This window comes from Nicotiana sylvestris, chromosome 8 (genome assembly GCF_000393655.2).
Source record: "Nicotiana sylvestris chromosome 8, ASM39365v2, whole genome shotgun sequence".
Taxonomy (NCBI): domain Eukaryota; kingdom Viridiplantae; phylum Streptophyta; class Magnoliopsida; order Solanales; family Solanaceae; genus Nicotiana; species Nicotiana sylvestris.
Genome location: NC_091064.1, coordinates 140,091,686 through 140,114,009, shown reverse-complemented (window position 1 = coordinate 140,114,009; position 22,324 = coordinate 140,091,686). Strand labels below are relative to the sequence as shown.

At 39.6% G+C, this 22,324-nt stretch overlaps 1 non-coding gene across 1 annotated transcript; it reads left to right on the top strand.

Annotated features, from left to right (window-relative positions):
* The first annotated feature begins 19,584 nt into the window (after nt 1-19,584).
* Nucleotides 19,585-19,691, top strand: LOC138876611 (small nucleolar RNA R71). Its single transcript, XR_011401956.1, has one exon. It is a non-coding gene; the product is annotated as a small nucleolar RNA R71 (small nucleolar RNA).
* Nucleotides 19,692-22,324: the final 2,633 nt, after the last annotated feature.

The following is a 22,324-nucleotide window of genomic DNA, read 5'->3' as shown; positions in this document are numbered from 1 at the left end:
CAAATGTAGATCTCAGCTAACCGCTCTGAAGAATAGAAAACTGCCACAGGAAAGAAATGTTCTGACTTGGTCAGCCTATCCACAATAACTTATACTGCATCGAACTTCCTCTGAGCCCGTGGGAGTCCAACAACAAAATCCATAGTGATACGCTCCCACTTCCACTCAGGAATCTCAATCTTCTGAAGCAAACCACCAGGTCTCTGATGCTCGTACTTTACCTGCTGACAATTCAAACACCGAGCTACATATGCAGCAATATCCTTCTTCATTCTCCTCCACCAATAATGTTGCCGCAAGTCCTGATACATCTTAGCAGCGCCCGGATAAATAGAGTACCGGGAACTATAGGCCTCCTCTAGAATCAACTCACAAAGTCCAACCACATTAGGCATACAAATACGATCCTGCATCCTCAAAACTCCATCATCTCCCACTGTAACCTGTTTGGCACCTCTGTGTCGCACTGTGTCTCTAAGGACAAGCAAATGAGGATTATCATACTGTCGATCCCTGATACGCTCAAATAATGAAGAACAAGCGACTGTGCAAGCTAGAACACGACTGGGCTAAGAAACATCCAACCTCACGACCTGATTGGCTAAAGCCTGAACATCCAAAGCAAGCAGGTCTCTCACTGACTGGAATATATGCAAGGCTGCCCATACTGGCTGACTTCCTACTTAAAGCATCAGCCACTACATTGGCCTTCCCAAGATGATACAAGATGGTGATATCATGGTCGTTCAATAGCTCCAACCACCTCTTGTGCCTCAAATTTAGCTCCTTCTGCTTGAACAAGTATTGCAAACTCTTGTGATATGTGAACACCTCACACGACACGCCATATAAAAAATGCCTCCAAATCTTTATCGTGTGAACAATGGCTGCTAGCTCCAAATCATGAACTGGATAGTTCTTCTCGTGGATCTTCAACTTACGCAAAGCATATGTAATAACCTTGCCATTCTATATATACGAGATGCATCACAATATACTGTATATGGCCCTGAACCTGTGGGCAATACAAACACTGGCGTCGTAGTCAAAGCTGTCTTAAGCTTCTCAAAGCTCGCCTCACACTCTTTCGACCACCTGAACTGGGCACCCTTCTGGGTCAACCTGGTCATCGGGGCTGCTATAGATGAAAACCCCTCCACAAACTGACGGTAATAACCCGCCAAACCCAAGAAACTCCAGATCTCTATAGCTGTTATAGGTCTAGGCTAGTCCTTGACTGCCTCAATCTTCTTAGGATCCACCTGAATACCCTCTATTGATACAGCGTGACCCAAGAATGCAACTGAACTCAACCAAAACTCACACTTCAAAAAATTAACATACAATTGGTTGTCTCTCAGAGTCTGGAAAACGACTCGAAGATGTTGTTCATGCTCCTCTCGACTACGGGAGTAGATCAAGATATCATTAATAAAAACAATCATAAAGGAATCTAGATAGGGATTGAACACTCGATTCATCAAATCCATAAAATGATGCTGGGGCATTTGTCAACCCAAATGACATCACTAGGAACTCATAATTCCCATATCAAGTCCGAAAAGCTGTCTTAGGAACATCGGATGCCCTAATCCTCAACTGATGATAGTCAAATCTCAAATCAATCTTCAAAAAAACTTTGGCACTCTAAAGCTGATCAAATAAATCATCAATCCTCAGCAATGGATGCTTGTTCTTGATGGTGACTTTGTTCAACTGCCGATAATCTATGCACATCCTCATTGATCCATCTTTTTTCTTAACAAACAACACTGTGGTACCCCAAAGCGAGACACTGGGCCTAATGAAGCCTTTATCAAGCAAATCTTGCAATTGCTCTTTTAATTCTTTCAACTCTGGCGGGGCCATACGGTATGGCAGTATAGAAATGGGTTGAGTGCCCGGAGCCAAATCAATGCAAAAGTCAATGTCCTTGTCAGATGGCATCCCCGACAGGTCTGCAGGAAATACCTCTAGAAACTCGCGAACAACTAGTACGAAATCCATGGAAGGAACCTCTACACTAGAATCGCGAACATAAGCCAGATAAGACAAACACCCCTTCTCGACCATATGCCGAGCCTTCATATAAGGAATGACCCTACTGGTAGAATGACTAGGAGTCCCTCTCCACTCCAATCTAGGCAACCCTGTCAAGGCTAAGGTCACGGTCTTGGCGTGACAGTCTAATATGGTATGATAAGGTGACAGCCAATCTATCCCCAAAATGATATTAAAATCGACCATATCAAGAAGTAGGAGATCTACACGGGTCTCAAAACCCCCAATAATAACCACACACGAGCAATAGACATGATCTACAATAATAGAATCACTCACCGGTGTGGACACATATACAGGAGCACTCAAAGAATCATGAGGCACAACCAAATACGTAGCAAAATAAGATGACACATAGGAGTATGTAGACCCTGGATCAAATAGAACTGAAGCATCTCTATTGCAAACTGAAACCATACCTATGATAACGACATCGAATGCCTCAGCCTCAGGCCTAGATGAGAAAGCATAACATCGGGCTGGGCCCCACCACTCTGAACTGCTGTTGATACCCAATTTTTCCCTATATATTTTTAATATGCATAAATACCTTCAAAATAGCATATACATGCATATATAAGCATGCACATGGTTTTTATAATTTTTTCATAATTTTAAGGATTTAAATTGATTTATTTCCTTCCCTTTTATTCATAAAATCCCCAATAATTATTCCCTAAAATTATTTTTATGGTGATTTAGTCATTCAATTTCTATATCTATGCCAAAATATGGTTAATATATTTTTTATACATTTTTATAATCCCATTTTTAAGCTAAATTACATATAATTGTAATATTAGCCCATTTAATGTATAATTACATTTTATATGCGTAAAATTGGTCCTTACATTTTTAAAATGACAAATATATATTTTAAATCATTTTTGGTACATAAATTTATTTTCCAAAAATTTTTTATTATGTATTATAATTAAATAGGGGAAAAGTGGCTATTTAAATTATAGCCAGATTAGCATTTCAATTACAGCCTAAATTGGACCCAACCCAAACCCAATTTCTTATTAAAATACGCGACACATGCCCTATATACACTTACCCGACCCGGAATCCATTAAATCCTGGCCGTTGATCTCCCATATCAACGGCCCATGTTACTTCTTTCCTTTTTTAATTCCTAAACCCCTAGCCCTAGCCTCATTTCCAAAAGGGCGCCGCCTTTGTATCCTCTCGTCTCCTCTCTTGTCTCAACCTAACTCTAATCCTCTTTTCAACCGCCTTCCTTCTCCGATCTTCTCCGGTGACCACCCTTCAACCCCAAGCCTCCAATGGCTCCTCCATTTCCTTGTTTATCTTCTTTGAGGCCTTCAAGGACCCTGGGCCACACCGGCTTGTATCTAGGGTTTGCTATCTGGCTGTTCATGACTACTCTAGTGTGATTTCGAGCAAAATCACACTGTATCTATTATGATCTTTGGGTTTCTAAATAGGTTCTTCCATCTCTACTTGGGTTTTTTCTGAAAACCTAATTTTTGTTTACAACTCCTAGGTCTGTACGATCTTTAAACAATTTTGAGTCTGTTCTTTTGAGGTTTTACACTGTTCTTGAATCTCTTTACAAAAATCATTGATTTCGGATATTTTTTACCTTCTTCTCAAACTAGGGTTTTTGGAACTACGTACTCTCCTCCTTCTCTCTAGGAAGAAGGTGAATAGTAATTCCGTCATTATTCACCGGGCCATAACTCTGGCATCCAGTGGTGGATTGTCGCAAACTTGGTGTCAAAAGAAGCATCTTCTCATTGTGTACAAACCCCAATTGATTTCATCCTCTAATCTATAACCAATTGGTAAAGATCTTAATTCTTATTTCACAAAACTACTGTAGCATGCAGATTTCTTCATTTACAATTTCCCGCTTCTGCACGACAATGGAGATTTGAAGTAATTCATGGCTGTTGCAACCTCTCCCCAGCCTTTGGCTGTGGGAGAGGATATACAAAACACTACTGAACATCCAACAAATTACATTCACAAACCATCGTATGCAGCCCAGCTTCAACCAAAACAATTTGCCCCGTCCAAGATCGATTTAGTTCCTGTAGCAGTCGTTCATAGGGAGCCGACGATCGAGTTCGCCAGGGACCAGGTCAATGAATTTATTAGAGAAGAAGGACTACATTAGGCAGTAGTGGTGAAGTTTTCATATGGAAAACCAGAATTACAAGAGATTAGAAAGAATCTCCCAGTGCAATTCGAAATTCAAGGTCGATGTAATATTGGCCTGTTGGAATATCGTCACCTACTGGTTCGTTTTGATTTATATGATGATTTTGTTAAGTTCTTGTCAAGGACAACTGGTTATATGAAATCAAAAGGAGATGAATTCTTTTTTAGAACGTTTCCATGGACACTAAGCTACAATCCCAAGGAAGAAACGTCCATGGCAGTCGCGTGGATCTTTTTTCTAGGTTTGCCGCCTAACTTCTTCACTAAGAGGTCGTTAATGTCTATTGCTTCTGTTATTGGTAAGGCTATTGCTGTGGATAAGGCAACATAATAAAGAACGCGACCTAGTGCTGCTAGGGTCAAGGTTATTCTTGATCTATTAGATAAACATCCTAAAAAGGTCAGGCTGCAGATCTTAGATCGAGTTACATGTAAATCCGTCGTGTTCTATCAAGAGATAGTGTATGACAACCTTCCTAAGTATTGTACATTTTGCAAACATCAAGGACATGATGAAAAGGCGTGTAGAATTAAGAAAGAAACAGCTGGAACAGAGGTGGTGGCAGAGGAGAATTTTTTACACAGTAATCTGCCTGGTAAGGAGGTGTTTGTTGTTGACAAGCTACAAAGGGATGCAAGGGAATACTTAAACGCTAAAAGAGCTGGGTAAATAACCAAGGATGTACCAGAAAAAGATGGAAAGCAAGCAGTTGAAGCAGCAAAAGAAGCAGTAGTTGGTCAGCAGGTGTTGCAAATTGAAGGAGGAAAACACATTGTTAATGAAAACAATGAGAATGTAATGCAAACTGTAGTTGATGCCTCAATGATTGATAAAGGTCCTCCTAAGCCTCCACGTGATGTCCCTGCTAAAACAGCATTGGCAAGGATTTTCAATGCTGTGAATCCAATTGTGAAAGCATACGGCAATTTTGGCTTTTTCTAATGCTATAGCTGTTTTGTCAACTAATGAAGGCCCAAACAATGCTGTTCAATCTGGGCTGATGGATGACACTGCTTTAGCTGCAGCTGTTCGAGCACTCTATGCCAAGAATAATCCAACAGTAACAGTTGCGTCAAAAGATGCAAATTTAATGGAGGCTGCTGATCGAGATGCAATACCAGGTCAAACTGGTGCAGCTTCTACTGTTTCGAAGTTGGATGACAATGCTGGAGATAATTGTGGAGCTGCAGAAGTTAAAAATTTGAAGGCTATTGTTGCATTGAAGGGAGCTTGGGATCGAGATGTTGTTGGGGTCGCTGAACTAACAGTTGATCGAGCAACCAATGCCAAGAATCATGAAACAAATATGTTTGTAGGACAGAAATCTAGAATTGAAGCAGCTATTACATGTTCAAATGTAGGGGCTACTGTTGCATTGAACAAAACTGGTTATCTAGCTACTGTGGGGGATCCTAAAACTAATGTTGCAGCTGATATTGTTGGAAGATCATCAGGGATCAAGGCTATAGTCGTACATGTTGAGGGGCAGGTGTCGAATAATCCAAGGCAAAATGCTACAGTTCCATGCAACTCAGATACAAAGACAAAAAGTGGGCAGTGGTGAATAAATCGACTAACAAGAAGCAAGCTACAGATGCACAAAATCAGATTGTTCCATCAAATGTTATTGGGGTCTCGAAATCTTTTGATGCTTTGGTGAATGAGGGTGAGCATGTTACGAAGGAGGCTGAAAATATGGGGCAACAGATGGATGATGACACACGATCAATAGTTGGAAAAACCAGCTCTACAGCTATGCTGATGAACACAACTTCAAAAAATGGGCAACCACAAGCTCCAGGCAGTAACTCACAGCAGCAAACTTCCACAAACACAGGTGATCGGATAATTATTTCGAAGGACATTGTTCCTATTGATGCGCAAAAGGCAGAAGCACATAGTTCCAATGCTCCTAAGTTGCTTTTTTCCAATCCTAATGTAGAAAAAATAATCAAAGATGCCCAGAATAAAATGATGATAAAGCATACTTTGCTGAAACAACCGTTGGTAACCTTGAACACTTCCGTATTTGATATCCCTTCTCAATCTGTGGAGTCTTTTGGGGAATTTGAAGGTGAATATGGGCAGCTTGTGTTGTCAACTGGGAACAATAATGAGGTTATCCAGTCAAAGGTAAAGTAAATGGATATCAATTCTAAGTTATGGCATCACCAACGAGAATATGATGATGAAGAAGATCGGGGTGATGGATTTGCTGGCTATTCATCTGAAGAAGGCGAGCAGGAGTTTGATCAGGAGAGTGCAGGAGAGGACCTTGATGCTACAATCAAGACACAGTCCCATGGAAAACTACAGCACCTCCAACGAGCAATTTGAACTTTCATGCACCTGCTTTCATTCCCAGGAATTCTCCAACTGGTGCTAAGCCAAATGCTGCAAATGGAAGTTTACCTCAAGACATAGCAACATCTTCCAAACAGGTCACTCCAGGTGCTACTACCAATTCTCCAATAAGAAGTTTAAATCAAGTTGTTGCAATAGGCGAGGGGAAGATTAATACAGCTGATCGAGGAAAATCTGGGCAGGAGCTAATGGTGACCACTGAAAGATTGGAGTACAATGCAACAACAAATGTTGAGAAGCCTTATTCAATGGATATCTCAAGCCAACATGCAGAACCATATACAACTATGACGCAGCAGCATCAGCTCACTTCAAATACTTCAGTTGTTATGCAACTTAGAGATCAAAAAGCAGCAGCAACAATACAAGCTGAGCAACAGCAAATTGTCACAACCAATCCAGTCATTTCAGCAGAGGAAAGAAAATTATTGGATGCAATGGTGAGTCCACATCCAGTAAAACCTTTAAATGTTGTTACTTGTAGCACTAGTCACATGAGTAGAAGAAAGAACAAATTGCAAAACACAGAACAAAGCAAGACAATGGTGACAAATACACAGGTCAATATGCATTGGAGACAATTGTTATCGACCAAAATGTTCCACAACCAGTGCACCTGGGGAGAGACTTGTATGAAGATGGAGAGGAAGAAGTAATGTTACAACAGTGTAGAGCAGAGGCAGCAAGAAAAGGAGATCTATCACCAATGCATAGCGGCAAAGGTAAGAAGACCTATACAAGGAAAAATAGTTGGGACGACAAGGTTAGTGACTTTTTAAATGTTAGGCGACCTCCAATGAGAGTTTCCAAACAAAAGATGGCCACCCCAACTACATCTAAAAAGTCCAATCATTCAAAAAGGAAATCTTGAATTTTGAATACATCTTGAAGAATTGGGATTGTGATGAAAAAGGGTTACAAATTGAAGAAATTACAAGCTCGGACAAGAAGGGACAACATTTTAATTCCTTCATCATTTTATTCTACCATTATATTAGCATTCTCATTTGTAATATCATCACAGAGTATGTTATAAACTCTGTGATCATCATTGAATATTTGGTACTTTCCAGTTCTTATTTTTTACATGCATGTTAGTAGGTGAGGCTATTTAAAACCTCAATAGGAATAGTAAGGTAAGGTTTAGCCGGGTTGGTGTTACCTTGGTCCTATGCCTTTGGAAAATATCCACACGGCTATGAGATTATATGCCCTCGTGAGACTATGCCGGCAGCTACCCCATGAATCATCTATATGAGGCTGCCATCATAAGGCAATGTGAGGCGCCGATGAGTGATTATATAGCCAAGGCATATGGGTAACAAAACCGGTGCTATTGTCCCCCTTATTTGTACTTATCCGAATTGTTGTATTTTCTTTCTTTTTATTAATAAAAATATAGCCCTAGGCGCTTTCCTAGCGGATTGCCAAAAAAAAAGGGGTTTTGGAACTTTTTCTACACTTTGTTAAACCGATTTTTTATGTTTAAAACTTCTATCTTTTGCATATTTCGACTGATTCTATAATTTTATTTCTCTTTCAACTCGCTTATGTTGAAATCCCTAATTTCTTAGTCCCAATCTTGGGTTTCTGAATTTTGTTTTCAGTTAATCTGTATGTTTCTATGATTCTGTGATTTTTTGCCCTATATTTGCTTGTTAGGGTTCCTAACTGTGGTTATCCCTGCCTATTGTGTGATTTTGCCCTATTTTGTTCACCAATGTTTCTGATTCTTCACTTCTCCTACTTGTATCATGATTAGCCTACTAATTCGGACTATGCTCTACATGAATCCTTAATTTTATATATGATTCTTGCCTTCTCGACCTCTTAGGGTTCTGATTTTGTGTACTATGTGTTTTCTCTTATAAAGAGGTGTTAAATCAATACTATCTTCTATTTTTTAAATCCTTGAATTTTTGTGATTGATTTTTCACTGATTCCTCATGATATCTCTACTGATTTTTACCTTGTAAAATGTTTTCTGACCTTATTCTATGGTCAATTATGCTATTAATTGATTGCTCAAGTATTTCCTTGATTGAAGTGTGCTGAACCTGGCCTCTATAACATATTGTGTACTTGTACTATGCAGAAAATATTTCCTTAATTGGCATGTTCAGCCTTATACGATTTCCTTCCTTATTTGTTATATGTCTATTACCGTTTGAAGCTAACTCCTCAATTAAAGGGAGTACTTACCTTGATTTCCTGACTGATTGATTCTGAGTTCCTTAATTACTAATAGACTTTGATTTTTACCTTATTTACTACCTGCTTTCAAACTATAAATACCCTAGTCTTTCATCAACACAACACACGAACACTCTTGGTTCAAAAACTATCTCTCACACTTAAAAACTTTCTGCTCTCTTTTGTGCTACTTGCTACTGCACTAAGTTAGTCGGCTGCAAGCCAAGGCTAACCATTGTGTCTTCCTATTCTTTCACTTCCTTACTGTCCTCGTTACTGGTATGTTCTAGTTTCAATTCAAAATTCCAACAACAATATGGTTTTCTTATTGCTTCAGTTCATCCTGTTTCTAGTTTGCTTCTATTTGTGGTTTTGTTGTGAAACTTGTAATTGATGTTTACATTATTATGTACTCCCCTTCCTTTAGATCAGCATGTTACCCCTCTGTGTTTTTTCTGAACATGTCTGGACCAATTATCTCTATGTGTTTACCACCATGTGTTCCATGTATTCCCAAACCCCTTAACCCATGTTTGTGATTACTGAACTTGCCTTGGTATTGTGACTCCTGGCTGTGTATGAACCTATCCTAAGGTGTTGTGTTTGGACTTTTGTTCATTTCTTCAATCTCTTTTCAAACAGTCTCTGAGTTTTACTAAATTACTTTCAAACAGGCCTTTTTTTATACAGTTTTTCACTAAAATTACTTTCACTCTACTCTTAGTCAATAACCCTCCAGTATGTGTACTGCCTTGGGATCCTCTTGAGAACCCTCTAAACTCTGGAATACTGAGGCCGGCCTTTCCACACTGCACTTGTTCAATCTTTGGTTACTAAGTATAGGTGTAAGCACTGCCCGAGATCCTTGAGATCCTTAGGGAACTGTGATGCACCTAGACTCTGACATTGTTTATGGAATCAAGGCATTTGAGGTCATTGGAGGCTTTGGGAATCTTGGCCTAATCGACGGCTCCCTATAGAATAGCTTCTTGTTTTCTTATTTACTTGTGTAATTCATTCATTGGTCTGTAATAACTTGTAAATAAATATTGGGGTATTTAGTGAAAGGGATGGGTAGATACATGTCTATGGGGTAATATGGGTAGAAATCATGTTCATAGGACTTTACATTTAATTTGATTGCTTTATCAAATAGAAATCATGCTTATAGGGCTTTATATTTATCATCTCACCATGCTAGAAACCGTGCCTATAGGTTCCAAATAATCATGCCTTCAATGTCTTAAAATCGGATTAACTAATAGATGTCATGCCTATAGGACTTAATCCAGATTCTATTATGATGAGTGTTCATGTATGTTTTCAATGTCTTAAAATCAGATTAACTAATAGATGTCATGCCTATAGGACTTAACCAGATTATGTTATGGCAAGTGTTTATGTATGTTTTCATGCCTGCATGTCTTAAAATCAGATTAACGAAGTTAGATATCATGCCTATATGGAACCATATTCAAAATTATGCATGTTAATCTAAACTAGTATAAGTAATTCAACTTAGTCCACGCTTAGTTCACTTCTGATTGGTTTAATTACGTAGTTTATATTTTTGAAACAAGTTCTTTAAACTTCCTCAATCTATCATTAGACAGCATGCCTATAGGCATTAAAGAAGTCTGTTTCAAAACCTGCTTTGGTTCACTATAAATGTAGCCATTAGTACTCTATGTATAGGCAAGCCTTTAGGGCGTTTCCAAAACTGCATCTCTGAAACTGTTTCTATTGCTTAATGTTTTCTGATCCCAACAGGGTTTTTAAAATCAATAGGCAATTGCTAGGGTCACTACTCCTGAGTTTATAAAAACAAATTGTTTGTCTTCTGCATATTCACCTAGACATCCTGCCTTAAGATACTGTCTAATGAAAGCCCTTAATTGTGCTTGAGTCGTGCTGTTTATGTGCCTTGTTTGAGGAGGAAACTTTGAGCCTCTAATTTCTCCCTTTTAAGTGCTAAAAGTTTTATGTGTTTTGCTTGTCGCCTTAGAATTTTCACCTTTAAAGCCTTAGGGGTCCGTCTAGAACCACCTATAGGTAGAAGTCCTAGCTCCCTCCAGGACCGTTAGGAAGGGACGGGTAACAGCACGCAATAGAGATCACTGACCAAACACTCGCTTTGCATGACCACTAAGAGGATGGGAAGGGTAGATATGGGATATGATGACTACATGGTAATGTCACGTGTAGACCCTCATCAAGGAGTGTTTACCGGATATTGTGTGGGGTGATCCTATAGAATGACCAACCTAGGACCCCTCCTTTACCAAAACTCTATTTTATTTAAACCTTTGTTTTACAACTTGTCCAAATCTTTATCTTATTATCCAATGTACTTTACTTACAACCTATTTGATCCAACTGTTTATTTGTAATGGATAATTTGTGAATATAAGTTCGGTTAGAACCCACAGTTATGGACCAAGAGGGGTGCCTAACACCTTCCCCTCGAGGTTACTTCAAGCCCTTACCCTAATCTTTGGTAATGCAAACCAATCCAAGAGTTAATTACTCTAGGTGTCCTAACGCACCTTAATTCATTAGGTGGCGACTCTTCAAATACCCAATTCCTAAAAGGAAACGAGTCATTAACCCCATGGAATGTCAAAGCTCGGACCTCTCTCTGCGAGGAGGGAAAAAAGGGGGGGCGACAACTACATCCCTAGGACGGCCTCCTACTGGCTGGCCTCCACCTCTAGCGACCTTTCCTCCACCTATAACACCTCGACCTCCACCTCTAGCTGCCTAACCCCTACCTCTAGCTGGCCGAGCGGGTGGTGGAATACCCGGTGCCAGAACCATGGCACGAGAACCCTAATGCTGAGAACTGCTCGATGCTCGAAGGCAAAATCTAGCAATGTGCCTAGGATCACCACATGTACAACAAGACCTCGGCTGCTGAGACAGCTGACCCTGAAACTAACCCTGACGGCCGGAGTAACCACCCTGAAAACTCTAGAGTGCAGGTGCACTGATAGGAGCTAGTGGTGCACTATAGGGTAGCTGATCAGAATACTACATATGAGAACCATGGCCACCTAGAGCACTGTGAGAAACCTGAAGTGCTAAATGAAATGGCTTGGGAGGATGGCCCCTAACAAAAGAATCTCTGCCTCCAGATGAGGCACTACTGAACCTACCAGAATGACGAGACCTCTTGTCAGACCCCTGACCACTCCCCTGTGATAGAACCATCTCAACTCGCCTGGCCACATTAGCTGCATCCTGGAAAGAAATCTCACTCCTTGTCTTCTTAGCCATCTGCAATCTGATGGGCTGAGCTAGTCCCTCAATAAACCTCCTCACCCTCTCTCTCTCGGTGGAGTATAAGAAGATCATGACGGTCCAAGTTAACAAATCTGGTCTCGTACTGAATGACGGTCATAGAACCCTGTTGGAGATGCTCAAACTACCTCTGATAGTCCTCTCTCTGAGTGATGGGAAGGAACTTCTCTAGAAATAGCTGAGAGAACTGGTCCCAAGTCAAAGCAGGCGACCCAGATGGTTTGGCCAAACAATAATCCCTCCACCAATTGGTCTCCACTATCCCATTGGTCTCCCCATTGGTGGAACCTGATAGACAAAAAGTAGCAAAGTTGACCCCATTGGTCTCCACTATCCCTATGTTTCGTAGAACCTCATGACAGCTGTCCAAATAGTCCTGGGGATCCTCTGAAGATGTACCGCCAAAGGTAGTTGTTAAAAGCTTGGTGAACCTGTCCAATATCGACAAAGCATCAGAAGGCATTGTTGCTCTATCATTGGTCTGTGCTACAGCACCCGACGGAACTACTCCAACTGGCTGAGTTGCTGGAGTCTGAAACTGGGGAGCCATCTGCTCCGGAGTGCGAGTAGCAGGAGTCTATGCTCCTCCCCCAGCCTGAAAGACGGCTGGTGCTACAGGAAGTATGCATGTCTGAGTGATACTCTCCATAAGGCCCACTAGACGGACCAGAGCATCCTGGAGTACCGAGGTAGCGATGAACCCCCTCTAGAACCTGAGCTAGCCCTGCTGGAACGGTCTGAGTTGGAGCCTCATCATCAAACTCTACCTGAGGCTATGCCGCTGGTGCAGCTGCTCTGGACTGAGCACTGCCCCTGCCGTGGCCTCTAGCATAGCCTCGGCCTTGTCCTTTACCCCTCGTAGGAGCTGCCACCAGGGGCTCGGGCTACCGATCAGCTGATGAAGTGGTATGCGTTCTCGCCATCTACGTAAGTACAGAGTAGTGAGTTCAATTAGTATTAAGAGATCAAACTGCATGACAGAGATGAATAGAAGTGAAATTGTTCCTAACTCTGTAGCCTTTGGGAGATATGCACAGACGTTTCTGTACCGATCCCTCAGACTCTACTGAGCTTGTTCATGAATTGTGAGACCTAGGAAACCTAGTGTTCTGATACCAACTTGTTACGACCCGGATTTTTCAATGTCGGGATCGTGATGGCGCCTACTCGTGAAAGATAGGCAAGCCAACAGATACATTCTAATGCATTAATTATTAACCCAAATAGTAATAAATAGTAAATAAAGCTAAGCAGATATAAAATGCGAAAGTTTCATAACAACTCAAGTTCTAAAACAAGGCTACCCAATGATCTGGTGTCACAATTTCACGAACATCTAAGGATTTCTAGAAACATTGGTTTAAAATAAATACAGTTGTTCTCGAAATGAAAAGAGACAGAAATCTAAAACAGAAGGAAGGGGACTCCGGGGTTTGCGATGCCAGCAGATCTACCTCGGGTCTCCGGTGGACTGAAGGCAGCAACCCAATATCTACTCACGAGGCCCGTCACCGAAATCTGCACAGAAATTGCAGAGTGCAGTATTAGTACAATCGACCCCATGTACTGGTAAGTGTCGAGCCTAACCTCGACGAAGTAGTGACGAGGCTAGGACATGACAACCATATAAACATGTGCAGTTAAATCATATACGAGAAACAATAATAACAGAATTAAATAGATAAAGACGTGGAAGGGAAACATACTCCGGGGAATATTAAATTCTGACAGTGATAAAGTAGAGAAACAAGGTAAATATAAACTTTGAACCAACAAAAATGATAACACAGTAACAAGTGCACGGCATCACCCTTCGTGCTTTTACTTTCGTCCTCACCATAGAAATCATCAGAAATGGCATGGCATCACCCTTCATGCGTTTACTCTCTCATAATCATGGCACGACATCACCCTTCGTGCATTAAGACTAACAGAAATATGGCACGGCATCACCCTTCGTGCATTAACACTCTCTTACAATATCGTGCACGGCATCACCCTTCGTGCTTTACACTCTTCCTCACCCAAACAATAGAAACAATAACATCCCGACAAGGGAATTAGCTATAACCAATCTCGTTTCAACAGTTAACTTCACAAAATAAGTCTCAACTTGAGTCAGTACTCAACAATGATCAAATACGAAGAAAATATCATAGGACTTGTTCAACATGGATAATCATCAATTTAAACATGAACAGTACATAATAAGAGTCACAACAGTCACAGTATAAGACTCACTTGCATGCTCGACACCAACATATAGATATTCGTCACCACACCTTCAAGTCGTATTCAACACTAACACATAGCAATTAAGACACAACAGATATTCCCTCAAGCTAAGATTAGACCAAACACTTACCTCGATTCCACGGCCAAAATCAAGCCTCAATTACCGTTTTTCCTTTGATTTCCACTTCCAAACCACCCGAATCTATGGATAATTAACTAATTAACTTCAACTAATGCTAAATAAACCAATTCTAATGCATGAGTATAGATTTCCCAATGTTTTCCCCAAAAAGCCAAAAATCGACCCCAAACCCGCTTGGTCAAAACTCAAAGTTCGAATCAAAACCCGACTATTCATTTATCCACGAACCCAAATAAGCAATTGGTTTCAGAATCCGACCCCAAATCGAGGTCTAAAAACCCAAGTTAGTAAAATCCCAAATTCTCCTAAAATCCCTAATTTCTATCCTTAAAGAACATGATTTAGGCCAAGAAATCTAATGGGTGTTGATGGAATATGAAAGAAATGAGTTTAAGAACACAAACCTATGATTTGGTTGAAATCCCTCTTCAAATATTTCCCAAGGTCGAGCTCTATGGAAGAAAATATGAAATTTTAAGCAAATCCTAACTTAGGTTCTGTTTTAAAATCACTGGACAGGTCTTCTTCGCGTTCGCGAAGCAGGGGTCCTATTAACCTTCACGTTAGCGAGACACACTATGCGTTCGCGAAGGTATTTCCCCCCTAACCTTCGCGTTCGCATAGTGCATCATCCTCTCCAGTTCCCATTCTTCACGTTCGCGATAGCCTCGTCGCGTTCGCAAAGGGTAATGCCCCCAACGCTTCGCGTTCATGACCAGTGCCACGCGTTCGCATAGAAGGATATCTCCTTCAGACCAAGCTACTCTTCGCGTTCGCAAGAGATCCTTCGCGAACGCGAAAAAGGATACATCTGAGCATCTGCAACAGCGAAACAGCAGAAATCGCGTAGTCCAAAACACCCCGAAGCCTATCCAAAACTCACCCGAGTCCTCGAGGCTCCAAACCAAACATGCACACAAGTCTAAAAATATCATACGGACTTGATCTTATGATCAAATCGCCAAAATAACACCTAGAACTACGAATTTAGCATCAAAAGCAATAAAAATCTCAAGAACTCTTAAAGTTTCTATTTTCACAACCGAGGGTCCGAATCACGTCATATGAATTCCGTTTCTCACCAAATTTTACAAACATGACTTAAATACCATATTAATCCTGTACCGGGCTCCAAAACCAAAATGCGGGCCTGATACCAGCAAGATCGAAAATTATTCAATTTCCCAAAAAAACCATTATATTTTCAGTTAAATAATTTTCTTCAAAAATTCATTTCTCGAGCTAGGGACCTCAGAATTTAATTCCGGGCATATGCCCAAGTCCCATATTTTTCTACGGACCATCCAAGACCGTCGGATCACCGGTTTGGGTCCTTTTATTCAAAATATTGACCGAAGTCAACTTAATTCAATTTTAAAGGCAAAATTTAGTATTCTTCTCAAATTTTCACATAAAGGCTTTCCGAAAATGCGCTCGGACTGCGCACACAAATCGAGGAGAAAGAAAATGAGGTTTTGAAGGCCTTGGAACCCCGAATTGGTTCCTAAGACACGAGATGACCTTTTGGGTCATCACAACTGCGGCGCACCACGCACCGCCCCACGCGCCGCAGTAGTGTACTTTCCTCAGAGTATGACTTCAACCTTGATTTTTGATGTCCAGACTTGGCCTTCGAACACCGAACACGATTCCGGTTTAATCCATTAGGCTTTTACTCAGACTTCAAAGCTCCAAATGTTTCGAATTAGCTCTATAATATCTACATAACTCGGAATCACTCCTTCAAGGCATTAAAACACAATAAGTGCAAAACACTACTAATCAAAGCTCAACACAAGTAAAATGCAGTGAATTAGAGAGCAATAAGCGACTAAAATACGAGATTATAGCCTACCATAAACACCCCACAATTAAACCATTGCTCGTCCTCGAGCAATCAGACTACACTTCATATAGACACAACCTGTTTTTTTTTTTTAAAAACTCTCTTAACTCATCACACCAAGAATAGCAGATTAAGCACAATACCGTAACATTCTCGCCTCGAGATTTGACTCAAAAGGACCACGTATTTTTCACAACCCTCACACTTACTCTAACACACATGTCAATGACATTAATTTCCTTCGTGAATCAAGTCCCTCACACATCAATAGAGAGTAGTTCCACAAACAATAAAATTTAAGAATAATTAGGAACTCAAAATAGAAAGAATTCGCTCACTCTCAGAAACAACATTCATGTGCCACAAAAGACGTACCATAGGCTTGCCCATAGTGTACTACTTTACTAATTGACCTCATTCAGTCAAGGATCAAGTAGGACTTTATTTGGTTGTAATATAGGCTGCGGTATTGGTAGGATACATTTGGATATAAGAGTGACTACATCTCCCTAAGCACTTTAATACATACAATTAACCATTCAAAACCCCACACATATGTCAAACCATAACTCCACCTTCACATCAATACACGTCAACTCTCTATTTCTTTGCGCACAATTACATCAAGAGTTACCACTATCAAGGAATATTTTTTCACAATCATTCAACTACTTTTTTCTTTTTCAATTCAAATAACTCTTACTTTTTCAAACTAGTGCACCTTTCTCCTTATTTCAATAGTTCTACTCAAAAGCCAAACAAACACCCCATACTCTAACTTTTACAAAGTTCATAAAAATTCAAGTGCTCACGAAAGGTAAAAGATTCAAATAGATGGTCAATTCAAACAAAGGAGGAAGACTTGTAATGTGGTTGCCAAAGAAATATGATTACATGCTTAAAGGGATTAACTAAGATACATAACAATTAGGTGGATAGAAGCATATAACTAGCTCAACAAAGAAATACCTATATCACTTCCAATATTGAAAAAACTACTATTTATCTTTGCAAACACACAATGAAAGTTCTAGACATCAAATGTAGTGCACAGAATAATATAAAACCTCACACACACATGTCACATAACTTACTCAGGATCGGACTCATCAAGATACTCTAGTCAAAGCAGTTAAGCAAAGTTAAGATCATTCAATTTAAGGTACTTATACAAGAGTCATAAACTGAGCCTAAGCGTCACACTAAAGCACTAACTATTCTCAAGGCATAATAAAGTCAAAAGATATTGCTTTCATTTCAAATCACAACATATGGTTTCCTACTCCTAAAAAAATAAAATTAACTATATCCGGTTCAAACAAAACCCTTGAAAAAAACTGCAGCACAAAGAAAAATCAAGAGGGAATTATTACACTACCTACGAAGAAAAATAAAACAAAACAAAAGAAAATATTTTTGTCTTTTTTTCTTCGACTTTAATCCCTCGAGAAATCTGTCAATGATATCCATCATCGGGAAAAATTGAAAAAAAAAATCTTCATTTTTTTCATATCTCTAACTACTAAACTAAGCAAAAAGAAACACATATACATACAAACATACATACAAATATCCCCACCCACACTTTAAGTTGTGGCATGTTCCCATGGTACACAATTAAAAAGCATAAGGTAAAAAAAACTTCCCTGAACATCTAGTCGGGGTCTGATTCAAAGTCGGGCTCCATTCCTCGCGCCCGAACTAATGCGCACATCCATGCAGATAGCTTCTTCTCGGCCTTCTTTTGGTACACACCACACTTATCTTTCTCGCTCACCGCAACCTTCTCTTTCAAGCCCTTTACTTTCCACTCAACACTCACAGCTAGTTTGTCCTTTTGTGCCCCATTTGCTACATCCATCTTAAAAGTCACAGTCTTCTGACCCACTATAAACATACATTTTCTCTCTTGTATATCTAATATAGCTCTGCTCGTCGCTAAGAATGGTCTTCCTAGTATGAGGGGGACCTCCTTGTTTTTCTCTATATTTATCACTATAAAATTCACAGGAAATACGAACTTATCCACCTGAACTAACATATTCTCCCCTATCCCCTCGGGTGTTATAGTCATTTGGTCTACCAGCTGCAAAGATATGGGTACAGACCTTATCTCTCCAATCTCTCTTCTCTAGTTTCCTGTAGATAGACAGAGGCATTAAATTAATTAAGGCAGCAGAATTACATAAGGATTTATCAAAATTAATAGTTCCTAAAGAGCAAGGTATAGTAAAACTCCCTGGATCTCCATACTTTCGTGGGAGTTTATTTTGCAATATCATGATGCAATGCCCTGTGAGCTTGACCACTGAGGTCTCCTCTATTTTTTTCTTCTTCGTAAGGATCTCTTTCAAGAATTTAGCATACGCAGGCATCTGTGAGAGCACTTCTATGAATGATAAGTTTACATAAACTTGTCTCAGCTCATCCAGAAATCTCTCGAACTGCTTGTCCAGCTTTTCTCTACTTAGCTTTTGGGGGAAAGGTAGAGCCGACATATGCTTGCTCTCCTCAGGTTCCTCCCTTCTCGAGTTTTCTTCCTTCTTCTTTTTTTCGGCTTCCATATAGCCTTTCTTCTTCTTATCAACATCCCTTTTGAGCTGCTCCACACTTTCCTTTTCAAGTCTCATATCTTTTTGAATTGGGGTGAGATATTTCAACACTTACCCACTTCTCAAAGTTATAGCATTCACTGTTTCTTCGGGATTTCTTTCAGTATCACCAAGGAGAGTTCCTGGAATCCTACTCAGATAATATCGTTGCAATATATACCACTTACTTTACTAAATTTCGAATTGATGCCCCTTGTACTTCAAATCTTTCATAAGTTTTCACAATAAAGGCCTTCATGAGATCTTCCATCAGTTTGCATTAAAAATATAGTTTCCCATAGCATTCACTTCCTCAGTTGAGGCTTGACACTCATGAGTAGGTGTCCTCTTCCACATATATCACAAGCTGCATGAGGCTCATTTTGTATTGTTGCTAAGGTCAGCTTTCGTATTTCTTTAACCATACCATCAAGATGTACTTGCACAGATGTATTAGCATCAACTTGGTGAACACCAGTTGATATTCTTCTTTTAGCACTCTTAGAGAGCCATTGATTAGCATCTTCAGAACTCATCAAGAATTGTAACTATCTCCTCTGGAGTCTTCTTCATCAAATGGCCTCCAACTGCATTGCTCAATGTTCTACGTGTGACAGGTGTCAATCCTTCTCAAAAGTCCTAGAGTTGTATCCAGAGTTCAATTTCGCTATGTTGACACTTTCTAACTATCTCCTTAAACCTTTCCCATGCTTCAAAAAAACTTTCAGTCTCTCTCTGGGAGAAGTTATGGATTTCTCTTCTAAACTTGCTTGTCTTAGCTGAGGAGAAATACTTATCAAGGAATTTTCTAGTTATCTCCTTCCATGTTCTAATCGATCCATTGGGCAAGCTTCGAAGCTACTGCTTCGCATCATCTTTAAGTGAAAAGGGGAACCCTTAAGCACATTGTATCTTGTGATACCCCATTGTATTTAAAGGTATTCATAATCTCCTCAAAGTCTATTAGATATGTGTTTGGATCTTTGTTCATCTTCCCTCTGAAGACATAACAGTTCTGAATGGTTTGAAGCAACCCTTGCTTCAACTCGAAATTGTTTGTTGCAATTGGAGGTGGTCCAACACTTGATAATCCTTAATTGTAAACCAGTCTGGGATAATCGCCAAATGATCTCTCAGGCAAGAGAGCTATATTTCCTAATTGGTCTACAGTCAAGGATTGATGTTGATTAATTTTTTGACCCCTCTCTTCTTCATAGATATTCTGCGCAGCTCTAATGTTTGCGTTCTCAGCTTCTTGTGCATCTAGTTCTCGTAAATTTGGGTTGCCTCTCTTGCAGCCAAATTTACTTATCATCACCGTTTATGGCCATAGTTTCTTGGGTTGAGGGTTTCCCAACCTTTTCTAACATCTCGGTGAGATATCTTTCCTTCCTCAGCTGTCGCAGTTTTGTTTCTGACTCTGGCTCGTATGGTAGCACTTCTTTTGCAGAAGCTCGAGTCATGCACCAATTTTAACATGTAACCTGCGCATAGTCAAAGAACACCAAACGTAAAAAGGGAAAAATAAAAAAAAGAAAAAGAAAAACTCCTGAATTAGCACTACAAACTATTTCAAACACTATTGATTGTCAATCCCCTGCAACAGCGCCAAAATTTGACGAGCGCAAAACACACTTAAATTATGCTGGCTAATCAAAGATAGTATAGTATAATATCGTGTCCACGGGGATTGGATTTAAACACTATTCTCGTAGTTTTAAAATTGATTGATATCCAAGAGGATCAACACTTGAGATTTATATGATTAATACCAAAATTTATTTAAGAATCTAAAGCTATTGACTAGTGACTATCGAGACAAGGAATAAGCAAATAAGGTTATCAGTGGGAGAACATAGGGTTTTGATAGGATAGGTGCAAGATAATTGTTCGGGATAACTCTAGACAATTCACATCTAATATTCAAGTGAGTCTATCGAATTCACTCAAGTATTATTTCAAACGTTCGGCAGAAACTCTTCTCTCAATTAAATTTTAACCTCACGAAATGAACCAAATTAAGCACTGTGAAGATATGCAAGAATGCGTAGTGGATTGGTCTTTAAGAAAACCTCTTTCGATTATTCTCCTAACTAGATATAATCAATGATTCAACTAGCCTCTTTCGATTACTTAGAAGTATCTATAAACTCAACCAACAATATAATGCAAAGATATCATAAGTTATGCCTCTCTCAATTACATGAACTAGTAAATATAGATGCAACAATTAAATCTTCCAAAACGATTCAATACATAAAACTAGAGTTATAATCCACAAACAATCATCAATACACCAAATCCATCAAACCCTAAAGGGAACTACTTCATAGACATGAAAAAATTCATCACAAAAATAATTAAAGCATAGGAAAACATAAATTCGATCCAAATTCGGGTCTTGAGTGAGGAAGGAATGATGAAATCCATGTGCTTGTGTTCTTCCAACTCCTCCTTAGCTTCCTTAGGTTGAAAGTATGTCAAAAGTCCAGAAAATAATATTTTTCCATGTATTTATACTAATTAGGATCGGGATCGGACGAAACCACTCTTTCCTAGCTAAAATAGGAGAATAGCTCTGCAAAAAATGCATAGGTGTGCCGCATGGGGCGACGCGCCACGCGGGGCATTAGTGGAGAAATCCAGAGAGTTCACAACTTGTCAGGAAGCAGGATTTACATTGTTGCGGCGCACCACATGCCGCCCCACGCACCCCAGTAACGTACTTTCCTCAGAGTACGGCTTCAACCTTGATTGTTGATGTCCAGACTTGGTCCTCGACCCCCCGAATACGATCCCGGCTTAATCCTTTGGGTTTTTACTCAGATTTCAAAGTTCCAAATAGCTCGAATTAGCTCCACAACATCTATATAACTCGGAATCACTCTTACAAGGCATAAAACACACAATAAGTGCAAAACACTACCAATTAAAGCTCAACACAAGTAAAGCGCAATGAATTATAGTGTAATAAGCGACTAAAACACAAGATTATAGCCTACCATCAATTGTATGGTGTGTTTGGTAAATTATAGGAGATTTTTGTTATGTCATTTGCATTTCTTGTCTACTTTGTCATTGCAAATTCATCTAAACCAACGAAAGCATAATTTTAAAAGGAAAAAGTTTTTAATTTACCTTTGTACTATTCGGAATTATTTAATTGTACATTCGGTTACACTTTGTCAATTAAATGTCATGTGTCTCGCATTTCTGCCACTACAATGCTCCTGTGAGAAATGGGTGGGCTCCATGTGTCCCAATTTCTTGAAAAACAAAATTCCAATTTCACCCCTCAACTTATAACTATGGTTTAAAATTTCCCAGTTTCAAACTCCATCATGAGCCATGGAAAAATATGAGACGATTTTCTAACAGCGAGGTAATATTTAACCAAAAAT